The 19148-nt window shown below is 44.4% G+C and overlaps 1 protein-coding gene across 1 annotated transcript in view; it reads right to left on the bottom strand.

Moving 5' to 3' along the window:
* STK32C (serine/threonine kinase 32C) overlaps positions 1 to 19148 on the bottom strand; it is a 348290-nt gene that overhangs the window by 58542 nt on the left and 270600 nt on the right. The window lies entirely within an intron of this gene.

Genomic DNA, 19148 nt, shown 5'->3' on the forward strand with positions numbered 1-19148 from the left:
ACAAAAACAAAAAGTAACATACATGTTGCCTATTACTCTTATGGTAGGCATAGTTCAAACCTAAACAGGAAGATGAGTCCACAAAATCCATTCATCTGACGAACTGTAGCTCTATACCCTCTAGAGAAGTCATAACCATGTTTATGGGTCTGAAATTTGCTCACAGCAAATGCCACTTTCTTTCCGGTAAATACTGTACGCTTTATTTGGCAGGAGAACACAAAGTCAAGCTCTCATTTAAGGAACACTCTGGGCAAAACCGGTATATGGTATTATGCCTAAAGCGGGACCTGAAGGTTGGTGCATGACGCAGAAATTCTCTATGATTCTCTTTAAATCCTTCTGTCATACTCCACCCCTTCAGACCTTGCACAAGGCATAGGATGGAGTGCTCCTTTGAGCTTTTCCTAAGGCTTTAAAGAATTGAAAGTCATTGAAAAACCATGTTGAAAGTGTTGTTTTCAAGGTCACTGCTTTAGATCCTGGTTCTGTGTAGGCACCCGAGCACAAAGTCATGTGGATCTTGAAATGATGGTTGGCCTGGGCATAGTTTCAAGCCAAATCTTGAGGGAAAGCAATAGAAAAAAAATCAAATATATATTGTTTGGACAACAACTGGTGTTCCATGATGTTCCTAGACAAAAGATTGATAGGCAAGGGCGTGAGTATCATAGAAGCAGGCAATGCAGTTTGTTTGTGTACTGTTGGCTAAACTTGAAAGAACGGTAGACTCAACCAACAATCTCATGTGTATGGGGGATCCCAACTCTCCCTCCAACAGATGATGTTGGGCGAATGAGGGATCAGGCTTACAGAATTTTTTTAGCAAAATCTTTTGGACTCTTAGGAGATAAGCCACCACCAGAAGTTTCTAGCAGCAGCCTTCTCCTCTCTCCTCATTGACAATGCATATGAGCTTGGCCAAACCGAACATGTACTGTATATGTATGAGGGAGCCAGGAAGGAACTGTTAGAGGTAGCCACTGGCTGAATGATCATTCGGCTGACAGCTATTGTCTATAACCATCTTTAGAGAGAGAAGGTTTAGTCCTGGTTGGTCCTATCATCTCTATGCAGGACTCATCTCTCCAGTGCCCTGTTAGTAAAGAGTAGGACTTGGAGTAGACTAGACACAAGGGTCACAGAAAGGGGATGTATGTGAAAACAAATACTGGTTCCTTTTGCCCTATGGTTTCAAACCCAGCACCACAAAGGGGGTCCAGTGTGGTCTTTGCAATGGGTACCCCTCACTTCTGTATAAACCACTGCCTAAAGGTGTCTAACAACACTTACAGACCCTACAGTGTCCTACATAAAATGGTGAGATCTACCCAGCACAATAAAGATGGTTGGTCCACAGGATTTATTTGACATGTTGGACAATCCTCGACAACCACAACCGTGGTTTTAATAACACTGCAATGGCCCATTCCCCTCCACACTGGATAGGTTTTGACTAAGTGAGACAATAATTGATGAAGCCACCTGTGAAATCACTAAACTGAACAAAAATTTTTTGGCTGAGGTAGTTACCGAGGTGGGGGTTGGATGTGCAGATAGCTGCATTTTAGGCATATCCTTTTCCTGTTTCCTTCTGGAGTTATTGGATTGTGAGAAAAAATAATAACATTGAATATGAATGCCTGTTATGTGCAGAAAAGAAGCCATCATCCATCAAGTGTGGTGCTCATCGAGAACACTTCCAGAAATATAACTCCTCCAGACTGCTGTGCACGGAACAATGGAGGAGGTTAGTGACTGCACAGAAAAACATTCATTATTGCATAGTGACAGATACTTAATATGAGTTTTACACTGCAAGCCAGCAATAAAACATTCTGTCAGAAAATTAATTGAAAAAGAGAAGGATTTTAAGGTGCACACAGTGCCAATGCACCTGCTCGTGTACCCAGTTGGGAAGAAAGAGGAAGCCATAACCTGAAGTTCTATGTTGAGTAACCCTGACAAGAAAAATAGACCTGAGATTCTTACAGTTACCAATAATTTCGATGGAAAATGGCTCTCCTCCAGAAGCAAGAAACCCGTCTGTACTGCCACCTATAGGTGGCTACCCTGTAAATCAATGTCCAACCCTTACCTTAAAGTAAAAAATACTGTATATCTGTAAATGGAAGATGAAAAATTGAGATTACTTAGTGGTTGGTTCCTTTTACTGGCTAGCTGAAAAGATGAGGACAAAATGGCGAGCTTTCAAGACAACTTTGGCTACTTTCACATCTGCACTTTCCCTTTTCCGCTATTGAGAATTGTCATAGGATCTCAATAACGGATGAAATCACTTCCCTTTTGTCCCTATTCATTGTCAATGGGGACAAAACTGAACTGAATGGAGAGGAGTGCACCAGAATGCATTCTGTTCCGTTTGGTTGCGTCCCCATCGCGGACAAAAAAAATGCTGCAAGCAAGACGGATCCGTCATGACACACAATGTAAGTCAATGGTGCCGGGTCCATTTTCGCGGACGCAAAAGAAAACGGATCTGTCCCCCATTGACTTACCATGGTTTTAGTGCCGGATCCGTCATGGCTATTTTAGAGATAAAATAACTGGAAGCATTTTTGCTGATCCATGACGGATCCAGAAAAAACGCTGATGTGAAAGTAGCCTTAGGTCTCTTCATCAGGCATAATATAACAAAGTGTCCGAAGAAGCGCTAATATACAGGGACCTGGTGTAATAAATGGACACCTGAAACACAACCAATTAACAAAGAGTTTGGAGAATTAATCTAAGGGCTCATTCTCCGAGCTCTTTGTTATTCTGGTTTGTTTCAAATGTCCATTTATTATACCACGTCTCTGCTCTTTTGTATATAATAGGGCTTCTTCGGGCCCTTTGTTATATTATGCCCGATGAAGAGACCTAAGTTGTCTCGAGAGCTTGAAATGTTATCACCATCTTTTCAGGTGGCCATTAAAAGGTATCAAGTTCAACCACTATGGAATCTCAATATTTTTTTTTATCAACCCCTTACTTTGAAACATGATTTGGTTTGACTTCCAATCCGGAAACAGCCATCTGTATAGCTAGTTACAATAATAGGGTTCTGTTTGGCAGATGCTATCTGTGCTGCCTGCAGGTGGCACTAGAGAGACAGTATTCTTCCATCTGGAGGAGAGCTATTTTGTATACTTTTCCACAGGGAGCAAGGACTTCCTATTCGCAAGACCTCTACAAGGAACATATTTACTTTTCAAGAGGCGATAACATAAAAAAAGAAACAATTGCCATCTTATTCCATGATAACTGATAAAGATTCGTACTCCTGGTCTAACTGGTTTGGCTGGTGAAATATGTCTACCAATTGTCTGTCTATGCCTGTGATTTTATAATCGTGGTCACAGAGCACTTTTGTAATTATTAGCTACGTTAATGAACCTATAACATCTAAGTGGGCTCAAAATTCAGTGCAAATAAATTTATTAAGACCAGCGATTTACGCACCAGTCTTTATTCCTATGTGTTGGAGGCGGATGCGCCAAAGTTATGTAGAGGCGCAGGCCTCTACATAACTTTGGCGGTTGGTTCCGCCAGCCGTACGACATGGTTTCAATTATGCCAGCTCCCTTTCTGGTGTAGTTTAAGACCATTTTCTTAATGGTAAATGAGACAGGCTGGCCCTCTTCCCTGCCCACGCCACGCCCCTCGAAAAGTGATGTGAGCGGGGAATACCCGCAGATTTTGCCGCAAAACCCCTTTGCAACAGAATCTGCGCTGTAATACGCCAAAAAGTGGTGTATATTTCCTAATAAATGACCCCCCCCCCCCCATAGAGTTAAAAGGGAGCCTTGCTAAATGTAATAATACCTTTCACGCAGCAATCTGTTGCATTATTCTGGAGACACAGTACTCAATCCATATGCAAATGAGCAGTTAAGTGCACAGAGGGCGGGCCTAAGCCACTCCGTGCGCCCTAGCGCCTCCTGCTTCCTCTGCCGGCCCCCTCTCTCCTTCACACTTGACAGGGCTAGGCTCCTGCATAGTCATCATGTCGAGCATTGTCAATCAAGAAGCAGAGGGAGGAACTGGGACAGGAAACCTAAGGAGTAAAGGTGCACAGAGTACCTTGGGCCCTTGGATTAATAGAGGTATCATGACATTCAGCTGAGCTAGCCCTACAAAGCATTGCGCCTGGTTTACCAGTAAATTTCCTGGTGACAGACTCCTTTTAAAATTCTACCTTCTGGCAGGCACCACTAGGGGGAGCATAGGAGCTATGTATTGTTAATGTATTAAAATGGTTGTCCAGCAAGATATAAAGTGGCATCACCAAGCATTTGAGATGGAATATGGCATAAAATGTCTAGGACGGGAGCACCTCTTAATCCAAAGTTTATGAACCCTATTACAAAGTTTGAAGGTAGCTGCTAGCTGTAGAACTTGTGCTTACGCTGTACATTAAGTGTAGGCATTTACAGGCAGTAATGTTAAATTAATCCCCTTTGGAAGAATACTGCAAAGCTGACAGAAAAGGAAATATGTTAATCACAGACTTCTTGACAAAATCTGGCAAGTCAGAGTAACAGAAGGAGCAGATCAGTTGGTTACTCTATGATAAGGAGCCCACATAAATCCAGAGCCAGCAAAGGCTGGATCGCGCAAAACGTGGGCATGCCAGACAGACTACTCTGCAGGCCATGTACATATCTCCTGAGGGAAGTATGGGAGTCAAGAATAGAGGCGAAGATCTCACAGGACCTAAATATGCTTATTATATAAGTTACTGGCACAGTACCTCCAGCTGCCCAGGCTTTACATTAACTAAGCCGTCAGCTGCTTCCGGAAGAGAGAAAAGTCTTCCGAAGGGACTGCTACAAATGAGAGATTAGTTTTAGAAAAAGTACAAAGGATTTGTACAGTTTCCAATTCCAAACAAGAACAAAGTCTACTCGTCTGGAGAAACCTTGCACTGAAGTAATCTGATTTCCAAGGCAGTGAGTTATACAAAAGTTCTGAAAAAATATAAAACTTTCCATTAGCTACAAAGTAATTATTAAATATTTAATAATACCTTACAATAAGTCTTTAACAGTGCCGGTTTGGGCTTTTTTGGATCCACCATAGGAAATGATTCCATTCATGTTAGCAATGGCTTACACACATAGGAGACATCATCATCACGTTAGCATTACACACATAGGATACATCATCAGAGGGTCTTATAGGTTCTTTGCGAAACAAAAGACTCAAGTGCCAAGTGAAAGCCTCAAAGCCAGGACCACATTTCTTTGTCTTCTGCTAAACCTTTGGGGCCCATTTTTGTTTTAAAACCTGAGTTTACCAGCAAAGGACAAGACAAGAGCTTTTGGTGCTCAATTCATGGGTTTCAGCAACCAATGGCAAGCGTGTGGAGCAGCAGTTCTGGATCTGGTCATGGTGTTCACGTGGCTGGGGCTCTCTCCACCAAAACCTCCCTCAATCCCAAGGCTGGCACTGTGAAGAGGAGGTCTCACTGGGAATGTGGAAATAGTATTCCCCCCATGCAGCACACCCTGTTTACGTCTCCTGGCTGAGGAAGGTGGGGTGCAATTGATGGTAATGTGTAGATTAATAGGCAGGAGAAAGGAAAAGGGTGAAAGAAAAGTACTTCAAAAAAGATGCAAAACAAGTCTACACATATGATGGAGCATGCTGTGGTCGATGGGTAGGCAAGGGAAGGGGCCCCGCCTAGGGCACCAAAATACCTTGGTTGGAGGCACACAGTCTTCTCAAAGCAGCAATGTCCTTGCTGAGCTGAAGCAGGGCTCTCAATTTCCAATGTCAACTGAGATGCAATTCCTTGCAGATCAGCTGAGGCATGCGCAAATTTCCAAACGTTTTTGCAATTCTAGACAAGAACAAGTCTTTTTTCTCAGCACACCATAAATGATTTTCACAGGACAGGTATCATTGTAATCTGCAGTATATCAACCCTACAGGCAGTAGGACTGATCCTGCTGACTGGTACTCTTTAAAAGATAAAGAGCTATGAAGAGCTATAACTCCAACTGAACTTAATCATAAACTCATGATAAGCAAACTCCCCCTTAAACTCACTACAAAGATTGAAGATCAGGGAAATCCCTGAGTCATATCCCATAATTACAAAAAGGCCCAGAGTCAGGGGCAGAACTACTGCCATAGTGGATGCTATGGAGCCCACAGTAGCAGTGGGGCCCATGCAGTAATGATTACTCTGTGTGTGTGTAGTGGCAGATGCCAGAATTTGGGCCTGAGTATGGCTGCTGTGTCTGTCATCCTGTCACGATCAGTGTGGGGGGGAAACTCCACACTGAACACAGGAGGGAAGGGGAACAGTAACTGGGCCTGACTACCTATCAATATGAAGAGACCTTGAAGGTAGGAATATTCATAAGCAGGATACCTAGACCCTGATTTCCCTATAAGGCCCTGTAATAAGTATAGGACCAGAGACAACCCATACCTCCCCAGACGGACGAATGGAAGTCTCTGTCTCAGGCCCAGATACAACAACAGGGAATATAACAAATACAAACAAACACGACACTTAACTTCTGTACAGATGGAAGAACAGGACACCAGAGAGGGATCTCACACCAGCTCAGCCAAACCCAAATGAAGCTATCAACCGCATAGTCAGAAGGGTGGGGTGAGACTATAAAGGGTAGAAGTGATTACCACTGAGAAACAGGGAAGTGGTCATTAACCCTATCAACACTGAATCAAGAGAAATCAAGGAGGCTGTTAGATTCCTCAACGCTCAGCCAATCTCCTTGATTTCCTGACATCAGTCACCTGAGGGACCGTGACACATCCATTATGACACGGTGATGTTATTATCCCAGTCTGTTCTCTTCCCAGCAGCAGGTACGACGCAGTGACATCATCATGCTGCTGGGCTGAGTAGGAGGATGGATCATCCTCAAGCCTGTGCAATCCTTCTCAGCTCAGCAGGCGCAATGACATCACTGCATTGCTCTGCTGTTGGGGCCAGTATGATGTGCTCCATCCAATCATCAGGATTGGGCTTCGTGAATGTTACTTTTTTATTTTATTAACACCACAGGAGCTTCACTATTGTAAGGGGGAGGCTAAGCGGACAGCACTACTGTAAGGGGGCACTAACAGGGCAAACACTACTGTAAGGGCTGCACTAAAGGGCAGCACTACTTTAAGGGACACTAAGAGGGCAGCACTATTGTAAGGGGAAACTAAGGGGTCAGCACTACTGTAAGGGGGCACTAAGGGAACAGCACTACTGTAAGGAGGCCACTAGGGGAGCAGCACTACTGTAAAGGGGGGCACTAAGGAACAGCACTAATGCAGGCGGCACTAAGGGGTCAGCACTACTGTAGGGGGGCCACTAACAGGGCAGCACTACTGTAATGTGGGCACTAACGGGCAGCACTACTGTAAGGGGTCAATAGAGGGTCAGCATTACTGTAGGGGACACTAAGGGGGCAGCAACTATTGTAAGTGGGGAACTAAGGGGTCAGCACTACTGTAAGGGGGCACTAAGGGAACAGCACTACTGTAAGGAGGCCACTAGGGCAGCAGCACTACTGTAAAGGGGGGCACTATGGAACAGCACTAAGGCAGGGGCACTAAGGGGGTCAGCACTACTATAAGAAGGCACTACTAATAAGGTGGGCACTAAAGGGCAGCACTACTGTAAGTGGGCAATAGAGGGGCAGCACTACTGTAAGGGGGCAATAGAGGGCAACACTACTGTAGGGGAGCACTAAGGGGGAACAACTATTGTAAGGGGGGCACTAAGGGTCAGCACTACTGTAAGTGGGCATTAACAGGGCAGCACTTCTGTAAGGTGGGCACTAAAGGGCAGAACTACTGTAAGGGGGCAATAAGGGGCAGCACTAATATAGGGGACACTAAGAGGGGAAAACTATTGTAAGGGAGTACTAAGGGTCAGCACTATTGTAAGGGGGCACTAAGGTAACAGCACTACTGTATGGGGGGGCACTAAGGGAACAGCAGTAATGTACTGTAAGTGGGGCACTAAGGAGGCATAACTACTGTGTTTGGACACTAAGAAAGCATGAATACTGTGTGGGGGAACAAAGAGGGCATCACTACTGTGCAGAAGGCACTAAGAGAGCATTCTACTGTGAAGGGGACACTAAGTGGACATACAGGGCTGGGGTGGCATACTGTAAAGTTAACCTGTCCAGAGCTAGTAAGCATTTTATTCATTTTTATTTACATGACTCAGTGAGTGGGGGTTGTAGGACTTGTGTGGTCTTAACTACCCGTGCGAGGGGGAATTGTGGGGCAGTGGCTTGGGGAGGGGGGCGTTCAAAAATTTGCCATGGGCCTTTTCTAAGTTACTCTCCTGTCCAGAGCATATGATTAAACAGCATTTGTCACATTTTCAGTCTGGCGGTAACATCCTAACATGGGATCTATGGAGGGAAGAAGATTATTTATACATTTAATTTTTGCAGAAAATGAAAGCAGCATTTACAGAGTTGCCATCCAGCATTTCAGCTCTCAAGGGTTTTGGTTGTAATTGTAAAGTAAAATGAGTTTGTGCTTAAAAAGATGCACGTCATTGAATTTCATCAGTTTGGCAGATTACTTGTAAGTGTTGAGGAGTAAATATGCAAATTCCCAATATCTGCACTTGAAAGATCTACGCCGAACTGATATGCTGCGGCAGAACATTTTTCACTTCTTGAGTTTCATTGACCCGAGCGGCTGAAAGTGAAGCATAAATTATAGAGTATTTTCCAACTATTATCTGAAAGGTACAATATCTGCGGTGCTCACAAGCTTCCTAGTTAATACTGCTGACAAGACGATTGTTCAAGAGCGAATCTCAAGACACAAGGAAGAAAGAATTCAGTGGGAAATTAAAGTGAGACTCCAGCCATACTCTCATAACATGCAATTACATAAGATTGTGTGGTCTATCTCACTGTGCTCACTCTTCAGTGCCGATTCTGCATGTGAGAAGCCATTGTTATTGTTGTGATAGATCGGTTATTCTGGGCCAAGGAACTGATAATTCTGAACAATGCTCACAATGCAACATAAAAAGCCAAGAACGGCGGGTAATTCTGGAAAATCGAGGGTAAGGATTACATTTTGAGGTCCATATCCCATTTAATGTAGGCAGAGGAGTAACTTGAAGCTCTTGACGCCAATGTAAAATCTGTAAGGGTACGGCTACACGGACAGCTTTCTGCATGTAGTTTTGAAGCCAAAATCAGGAGTGAAGTAAAAAAAGAGTAGAAGTTGTATCTGGACCTGTATAATTGTATGTTTTCTCTTTTTATGAGATTTTAGCTTCCAAAACTACGTGCAGAAACCTGACTGTGTGGCTGCTCCCTAAGAGACCTCCAACTCTCATGTGTCATTATGCTACTGGTCTGCTCACAAGGGACAGATCTTCTAGCATGGGAGTAACTACCAGGGTAACAGGCATAGCCGCTGCTACGGGGCCCACAAAATAAAAGTGCCAATCTCCCCTCAAAAGCCGCATTTTGTGGTGAAATGTATGTACAGTGGCATAAAAATTGAATATGTCCCCATTATACGCCCATTCACAAGTTACCCTTGTGTGCTGGACGGGTTACTGTGTGCATTTCACCTGCATCAGTGTTCATATAATACCTGTACTGTGACATCACTGTGTTAATTATCTCTGTACTGTGACATCACTGTGTTTATTATCCCTGTACTGTGACATCACTGTTTATTATCCCTGTACTGTGACATCACTGTGTTTATTTATCCCTGTACTGTGACATCACTGTGTTTATTATCTGTGTACTGTGACATCACTGTGTTTATTATCCTGTACACATCACTGTGTTTATTATCCCTGTACTGTGACATCACTCTGTTTAATACCCTGTACTGTGACATCACTGTGTTTATTACTCTGTGCTGTGACATCACTGTGTTTATTATCCCTGCACTGTGACATCACTGTGTTTATTATCCTGTACTGTGACATCACTGTGTTTTATTATCCCTGTACTGTGACATCACTGTGTTTAAATCTCCCTGTACTGTGACATCACTATGTTTATTATCCCTGTACTGTGACATCGCTGTGTTTATTATCCCTGTACTGTGACATCACTCTGTTTATTATCTCTGTACTTGTCACACGCCGGCCCTGGGAGGAGATCTTAGAAGTTCAGATAGACGGAAGACTCAGGAGTCTATCTGACAGATCTCTATTGTTTTCATTGTTGCTGACTGGTTTCCACCCTTCGCAGATTCTGCTCATTATCAGATCAGGTTGCGCTTTTTATATTCCGCCTCTGACTTGTTTTCCCTGCAGCTGATAGTTCTTCTGTGGAGTGCTCTGCTTGTCTGGTGGTCTCTCCTGTTCCAGTTACATATCAAGCTAATTCCTTATCCCTTTTCTTGGTGTGTCTGTCCTGACTAGGCCTCAGGGAGACAATAGCTCCTTCAGTTTGGAAGGAGCCGTTTGCCTCTTTCCCTGTTCCCTAAGCTGAGGGTTTGGTGCAGTGTTGCAGCAGTCTCAGGTTCCTGTGCATGTGCATTACTACCTTTGAGATTTGCACATGTTGTTAGCAGCTTAGGGAGAGTATCAGGGATTGCTAGAAGGTGACCTCTTCGTTCCCTTAGATTTGGGTCCTAGTCTGTTGTTGTTTAGTTGTGGTTCCCTTTGGTTGTCATTCCTTCCCCGTACTCCCGTGACATCATTGTGTTTATTATCTCTGTACATGGGACATCACTGTGTTTTTTATTCCTGTACTGTGACATTACTGTGTTAATTATATGTGTACTGTGACATCACTGTGTTTATTATCCCTGTACTGTGACATCACTGTGTTTATTATCCCTGTACTGTGACATCACTGTGTTTATTATCCCTGTTCTGTGACATCACTGTTTATTATCCCTGTACTGTGACATCACTCTGTTTATTATCCCTGTACTGTGACATCACTGTGTTTATTATCCCTGTACTGTGACATCACTGTGTTTATTATCCCTGTACTGTGACATCACTGTGTTTATTATCCCTGTACTGTGACATCATAGTGTTTATTATCCCTGTACTGTGACATCACTGTTTATTATCTCTGTACTGTGACATCACTGTGTTTACTATCCCTGTACTGTGACATCACTGTGTTTACTATCCCTGTACTGTGACATCACTGTGTTTATTATCCTTGTACTGTGACATCACTGTGTTTATTATCCCTGTACTGTGACATCACTGTGTTTATTATCCCTGTACTGTGACATCATAGTGTTTATTATCCCTGTACTGTGTCATCACTGTGTTTATTATCCCTGTACTGTGACATCACTGTGTTTATTATCCCTGTACTGTGACATCACTGTGTTTAATTATCTCTGTACTGTGACATCATAGTGTTTATTATCTCTGTACTGTGACATCACTGTTTATTATTCCTGTACTGTGTCATCACTGTGTTTATTATCCCTGTACTGTGACATCACTGTGTTTATTATCCCTGTACTGTTGACATCACTGTGTTTATTATCCTGTACTGTGACATCACTGTGTTTAATTATCCCTGTACTGTGACATCACTGTGTTTTATTATCCCTGTACTGTGACATCACTGTGTTTTATTATCTCTGTACTGTGACATCACAGATGTTTATTATGTGGTGACATCATCACGGGCTGTGCACTGGATCTTCAATCAGATGGCGGGCGGGCGGCTCTTCGCGATCAAATGGATGTAGTAAGTATGATTTTATTTATTTATTTATTTACACTTTAATAAAAATGTCAGATGCCACGATCAGCAATAGCGCAGTATCTGAGGGGTACAATGATGTGGGCAGGGGGAAGGGCGCAATCGCAATTCCTGTCATTGAACCCACTTCTTACAAAGAAATGCACTTCGTGACAAAGTAATTCATCACGAATCGATTTATTTTTATTTTAGTATTGCGAAGCAGGTGAATCGAATTTTACAATATTTATTCATTTGTGACAGACCACCTGAGGTACCCCTTCGGCAGACTGACCCTGCAATGTTGCACAGGTCAATCACTCTGCAAAAAGGAATAGTGAAAGGCAAGAGAATTAAAGGAGGGGAAGGGGGCTCAGGGGGGACATACAGACTTTTACATGGGGCGGCTTGCGATTTGGCTGTACACCCCCTGTCTGATGGATGCATCAATTACTGACTGCTTATGTGAAGCTTTTATATATCATATATCACAGCTAACACAGCACAATGGTCGCTCCAGCGTTTCTGGCTGCAGATAAGAGTCAATAGAATTTGGCAGGAAATCCTATTTTTGCTGGGGGGGGGGGGGGGTGAAATATAGGCCTGCTGCTTCCGTACTACACATATGAATATTTCAGTATGTACTTCTATATCCACATACAGATACATTTCACTGATGGAAGCCATTTATTCTCCAGCAAGAAGGCCTGCCGGCTGTTACCACGCTTCCCCATATAGCAACTAGCCATTGATTTGATGGTATAGCCTCTCCAGTGTGACTTCTGGTTAACCCTATACTATTGCCTTCTGATAAATAATTCAGGTTTTATAGATTCAGCCCCATTACACAGATATATGATTTTACATTTGTATAATGGAGAAGAACCTCTGCTGATTAGAACTAGACTAGTGTTACATTGACGGCCATCGCTGTTCTGCCAGCGTTTATAAATGAGGAACGAGCAGTTGTAAATACAATCACGGCCCGGCACTGGGATAATCTTCACCGCTTTGTGTTGCTGCCATGGGTGTGGTTGTACTGTCACAGCATTGGGGGGGGGGGCAGCAATATTTCCACCTGGCATTTTAATAAAATTAACTCTTTAAAGTGAGGTTTGAAGAGCTTAAAGAGGACCTGCCACCTCTCCTGACAAATCATTATTTTGCCCATGCAATAATGATTATTCTGGAGCATCTTTTCATATAACTCTATGTTGTACCATCCCTCAATTATTTCTCTAAGGCTGCGGCCTTCTTTCGGCTTTCCCTAGGCCAGTGACGTCACGTTCATTGGGCATGTGGCCTAGGCGCAGCTCAGCCTCATAGATACCAAGCGCTGCCCCTATAAAATGTACGGTAATGTGCTTAGTAAGCTGTGAGGAAGCAGCAGTGCTCACCAGATTGCCGCAGTCCCTCCAACGGCTGATCGTCAGGGCTCCCGGGTGTCGGACCCCCGCAGATCGGATACTGATGACTATATCCTAAGGACAGGTCATCAGCATAAAAAGGAAGGAAAACCCCTTTAAACCAGGGTCACTTAATAAGATCTGCTTACCTGGGTCGAGACTGAACACCCACATTAAAGATGTCGTCTTGTTATCATTTCACAAACTATTTGCATCAGCATGAATTATTATTTAATGAGGAAACTGGAAGTAACCCCTAAACTCAGATCTCATCCGAAAATTAGGAGGAATCCAGTTACACCATTCCACTGGATACGTGAATGCCAACCGAATGCCAGAAATGGGCAGAGTCCCGTGTCCACCATCTGAAAGTAGTGGTGGTCGAGCATGGTCGCTGGCGCTCCATTCCCTGTCCATGAGACTGTTGGCCAATGTCAGGACCGTGTGTGCTGGGCCCTGGCGGCGGACCTGTTCCTGATGGCAGACTTGATATCAACGAGCTACTGAAAGATACGCTACCCTCTTCCAATGCATCTATGATGGAGGACCGTACCTGTTCTGCCAGTTGAGGACGGAGAGTTGTAGGTAGAAGTCTACTGGTCTAGAGGTTAGACTATTTAAAGTGGTTATTTGAAAAAAAAAAAAACATTTTGCCGAGCGGCTGGGGAGGGTAAGACTGCTAAAGAGAACGCCACTTACCTGTTCAACAGGCCATGTCTCCAGCGCTGCAACTCTCTGCTGAACCAAAACTGTGGCATGCTATCTACATACAACGCTGCCAGCAAGGACCTCAAGCAACAGAAACAGGAGCAACGCTACTGGAAACGGGGTCCTTAAAAAGGTAAGTGGTCTTCTTTTTTGCAGCCTCACCCTCCCCTGACAACCCGCAACAGATTTGTTTTTATTTTGGACAACCCCCTGTTCTCTTCAAACAGCGGATCGGCAAAGGTGCCCGGAGTCAGACCCCCACCAGTGTGATATTGATGGCCTATCCCGAGGATAGCTCATTAATATTGGTAGCGGACAACCCCTTTAAATGGACATTTAACACAACAAAAGCCATTACAAAAAGTCAAATTAACCTTTGTTGCAACTGTTACGTGTCAAGTTCAATTTTGCTACATCTGAAGATTGGTCATCCACAGATTAGCATTTTGCATGCCAAAACTTCAGCCCCATTGAATGGAGTTAACCCTTATGTAGCCACTCACTGTGGTTAGGACGGGACATGTCCCTTATTGACGTGGTTTGGAAATCCTTCCGTGGCCCAAATGAACAGCAATGCACTAAAAAACACGAGGATGCATATTCCTTGTGGTGCAGATTCTGCGCAGCTTTCGGTATGGAATACGAGCAAAACAATCCACCATGTGAATGAGCCCTTTAGAGAGCTTCAATTCCCCTTCCTCTCTTCACACATCCATACATGATTACGGGGAACCTGTCCCTTGCTGTCTGTACCCCGGACCACCAAGATGTCGTTATACTGCTGGGGTTTAGCATCCTAAATAAGCCCCTGCTAAAGTCTCTTTTGTAACATGTGGTATAAGTTATAATACAGCACACTGCATGTAAACCGCCAAAGTCCAGCTGCATCCAGTGCATGCGCAGCACACCTCGCTTTACTGCGCATGCATGAGATGCCCCTGGTCATTTCTTTGGCAGTAGTGCACTGTGATATAACTTTATAGCTAATACTTAAAGGGGTTATCCGACAGTAACAAATGCTCCCCCGTATGCCGGGCCCCTCACACTGACTCTACTTACCTGGCTCCCCGGGTCGCTCCTGGTCCTCGCACCGCTGCTTCTCCCCGTGCATCGTGGGAGACACTAGCGAGGCTCGTCCCCATCACCGCCTGCCATTGGCTGCTCCTCGCCGACACCGGATGTTTTCATCCGAGCACGGGGAGATGCAGCAGTGGCGGTGCTGGGACCAGGAGCGGCGTGGGGAGCGGGAAGCCAGGTAGGTAGAATCAGTGTGAGGGGCCCAGCATATGGGGGGGCATTTGTTAGTGTCGGATAGCCCCTTTAAAGGGGTTGTCTCATTTCAGCAAATGGCATTTATTATGTAGAGAAAGTTAATACAAGGCACTTACTAATGTATTGTGATTGTCCATATTGCTTCCTTTGCTGACTGGATTCATTTTTCCATCACATTATACACTGCTCGTTTCCATGGTTACAGACCACCCTGCAGTCCAGCAGCAGTGGTCGTGCTTGCACACCATAGAAAAAAACAAAACCCTATGTGATCTCCTATGGTCCTGGGCCACCAGAGAGGCCGACTATGGTGTGCAAGCATGGCTACCGCTGATGGATTGCAGGGTTGTCGTAACCATATAAAATGAAATGGAAAAATGAATCCAGCCAGCAAAGGAAGCAATATGGACAATAACAATAAATTAGTAAGAGCCTTGTGTTGACTTTCTCCACATGATAAATACCTATTGCTGGAGTGACACAACCCCTTTAAATCTCCTACAAGGAAACCACGACTAGCTGGTGGTTTAGTGTACAAAAAGCGAGTGACAGATTCCCTTTAAACTACTGTCTGCCAGAAGTCACCACTAGGGGGAGATAATTGTATACAGCTTTATACACCGACTATTGAACTGATTACTGGCCGTATAAATAAACATTCGGCTCCGTAAGACCTGTACTGCTTTCAGGGCGGTCACAATTCTCCTGACCATTTCCTCTTTGATGAGAAGATCAGTATGCCGCGCGGGAATCGCCATCTATTCATGAATCGAAATGATCTTATAGCGCACAAATTCCTTTTTATGAAATGAAAAAAAGGGCTCTTCACCACTACCAGATGGTAGCCGCTAATAGGTTATGCTCCGTATGTGTGAGAAAAATGTAATTACATTACACAGAGGCATCATGGGACCGGTTCAAAGAAACAACGTAATACAGCTGCGTACATTAGTCGAATGCGGAATGCTTGCTAATTAATACCTGCTAGCTCCAGCATGAAATATTTATGAAAACCTGAGTTGCAAACACTGCAAAAGTTCAAGACAAAAATTGTAATAATGCACTAGTGGGAACATAATCAGCGTCACCGTCAAGACCGAGGGATTAAAATATGCTCCTCTAACTCCTGCCATCTGTTTCTGTCCCCGTGCCGGAGCTTTCTAAGACACACATGCTGGTACAGTGCTCTCACACGAGTGATACAAGGCCGAGCTACATACCAGCCGAAAATGAGATCTTTCCTCCTTAAAGCAAAATCATAAGCAACCTATCCGCAGACCCGCAGCCTACTGCTGCTGAGATGAAGGGGCTTTTACCTTCAAAAGGCTTCCACATATTGACTTGTAGAAGCTCCTGGCAGCTTACAATGTTTTTGCATTTTCATGCACAAATCTATTTCATCGGCAGGAGGCGAGTTTATTTCTATGGAACTATTTATTTATTTATTGTGTTAGAATCAAATATTCCCAAAATAATAATAATTTAAAAAAATGATAATATCAGCCATGTATGGTCTTCTGGGGCTGGCTGCACATGCGGTAAATACTAGTTACGGTATATACTATTTGCAGAAATAATTTAGCCGGTTCTCACTGCAGAATTACTAAGACAATGTGTAACACCCCAGAGTTGTGTTACTAAACTCTTTTACCCCGCTACAATCTCCTTAGAACATTAACCTTGTCATCTGATGTAATTTTACCTTACATCCTCACAACTGTGCATTGAAAACCTTGTTAGTTGTATGTTGCTGTAATTTCCATGTTCACCAGCAGGTGGCAGCAATATTCTGACAAGCTGTTCCTAGGCTGGAATAGTTCATTCCAGTTTAGCTCCCCCCTATGTGAGCAGATCCTGCCTCATGGGTGGAGAAGGAAGTTAGAGTGAGTGTGCCAGCCAACCCGGCTAGGGAAAGGCTGTGTGCGTGTAGGAGCTCCCAGATATAGGGAATCAAGCCAGGATCTTGTCTCGGCTGAGACATTGATCATCAACCCCAGCCTGAGCCCTTCAGCCTCAGCTGGAAGAAGCAAGCAGACAACTCAAGTTACAGGAAGAACAATACCCTGTGAAGATAACTGTGAGTAAAGACCAGAGACCCTAGGAGAAGCCATATGCCTAGTCAGCTAATCAGTCCCCATACAGCAGAATATAGACAGTGCAGAAACCAAATTCCTGCCACAGTATAGAGCTACAAAGCAGACGTCCTTTACTGTAAAGCTCCAGGTACATGATAGAGCAGAAGATAAATTCCTGCCAACCATTGCCAATACCTGCTGGGACTTCAGACTAAAGCTGTACCTTGCTTGGATGAAAGTTATCATCAGTAAAGACAAGTTTGAACTTTACCAAGGGTCTGGATCTCAATTACTGTTGCAAATTCCTCTATTACTCCTACTAGCTCCACACTAATTTTATTGCAAGTGAGCCAGGATCCAGGAGTCCAGCCGTACCCAGGTAGGAGACACCGTTGACACCATTACCACTACTATACAGAGACATTACACCACTCTGGCATTCCTAACCTGGTACATGAATTACAACACCTTAAAGGGCCCTGTGACAGTACCCTGCGCACGCTGCAATTGGCGTCACGAACAAAACCTTAGACTATTACACCCATATCCTGACCCACTGCATAATTTGGCGTCCGTGTAACCGTACCACGGTCCGGCTCATTGCAAATGCACCATGGGAAAAAAAGCATGTAAACTAGCTTTCCTCCAGAAGGAAGAAAGCTGCTTCATGCTAGCCAAACCAGAAACTGTAGCAAAAATGTGCAATAAGACTTTGCGGGTGTACTGGCACAAAAATTAAAATAAAAATTGCAACATTTTGCATTATTACTCAATCCGATTTTGAAAAGTGGGGAGGTGGACGTGTTAAAGGGGTTGTGCAGGATTTTCTATTGATGACCTATCCTCAGGATAGGTCATCAATATCAGATCGACAGGGGTCCGACACTCGGCACCCCGCGGATCAGCTATATGGGGAGATGGAGCATGCAGTGTGCACGTGCTGCCACCCTTCTCTCTTTCTGCTGTATGTATGGGATAGCAGCGGTGAACAGGAAGAGAGAAAGGAGACGGCACGTGCACACTGCGCGATATGTCTCCCCATACAGCTGGTCAGCAGGGGGTGTCGGGTGTCGCACCCCCGCCGATCTGATATTGATGACCTATCCTAAGGATAAGTCATCAATAGAAAAATGGAACAGGCGGCCCATTGTAGAAATGCCTATTCTTGTCCGCAGAACGGACAAGAATAGGACATGTTATATTTTTTTTTGCGGGGCTACGTAAAGGAGCAACGGATGCGGACAGCACATGGAGTGCTATCCGCATCTTTTGCGGTCCTATTGAAGTGAATGGGTGCTCACCCGAGCCACAGGCTATGAGCTGAGTGCTGCGATTGGCCAGCTCTACAGCATAGGAGAAGGAGACGGCGTCAGGTTCCCCTGGGTGGAGCCTAACTATGAAGCTACCGGAGGCTATAACCGGAGAACGGAGCGGCGCCCGGGGATAACAGTAAGTGCAGGGGGATCCCTGGGCGCCGCTCTACATGTCTGTATAGTTAGTTTAGAGGTTTTATTATGGTGAAAGGTCCTCTTTAACTCGGCTTCGGTTCCAAGGTACCACTCGGAACCGAAGCCGAGTTCGGTTCCAAGTTTTGAAGTGGTTTCACTGTAATGATCAATTACTGAAGTTATTCAACGAAGTCTCGGGGCAACTTTGCGAATAACTAACTTTGGCTCATCGAAGCCCATACATTCTAATATTGTAAGGAGACGGATCTCTGTACAGTATTATAACAAGTTTTTCAGTGAAGTGGCTTCGGATGTAGCATCCGAAGTCGCTTCGCTCATCTCTAGTCACCAGAATCATTGTAGTGAAACAGGTAGACCTGCAACATGTGCTCGGGTCAACAGAAGCTAGGGGTCTTGGGCCCATCCCCATCTGTGGCTTTATTTCTGAGGAAACAAAATGTTTAAGATATGCAAATGAGCGTCTAGGAGCAACAGGGGCGTTGCTGTTACTCCTAGAGGCTCCATTCTTCCTGCTGCCGC

Source organism: Bufo bufo, chromosome 6 (genome assembly GCF_905171765.1).
Source record: "Bufo bufo chromosome 6, aBufBuf1.1, whole genome shotgun sequence".
Taxonomy (NCBI): domain Eukaryota; kingdom Metazoa; phylum Chordata; class Amphibia; order Anura; family Bufonidae; genus Bufo; species Bufo bufo.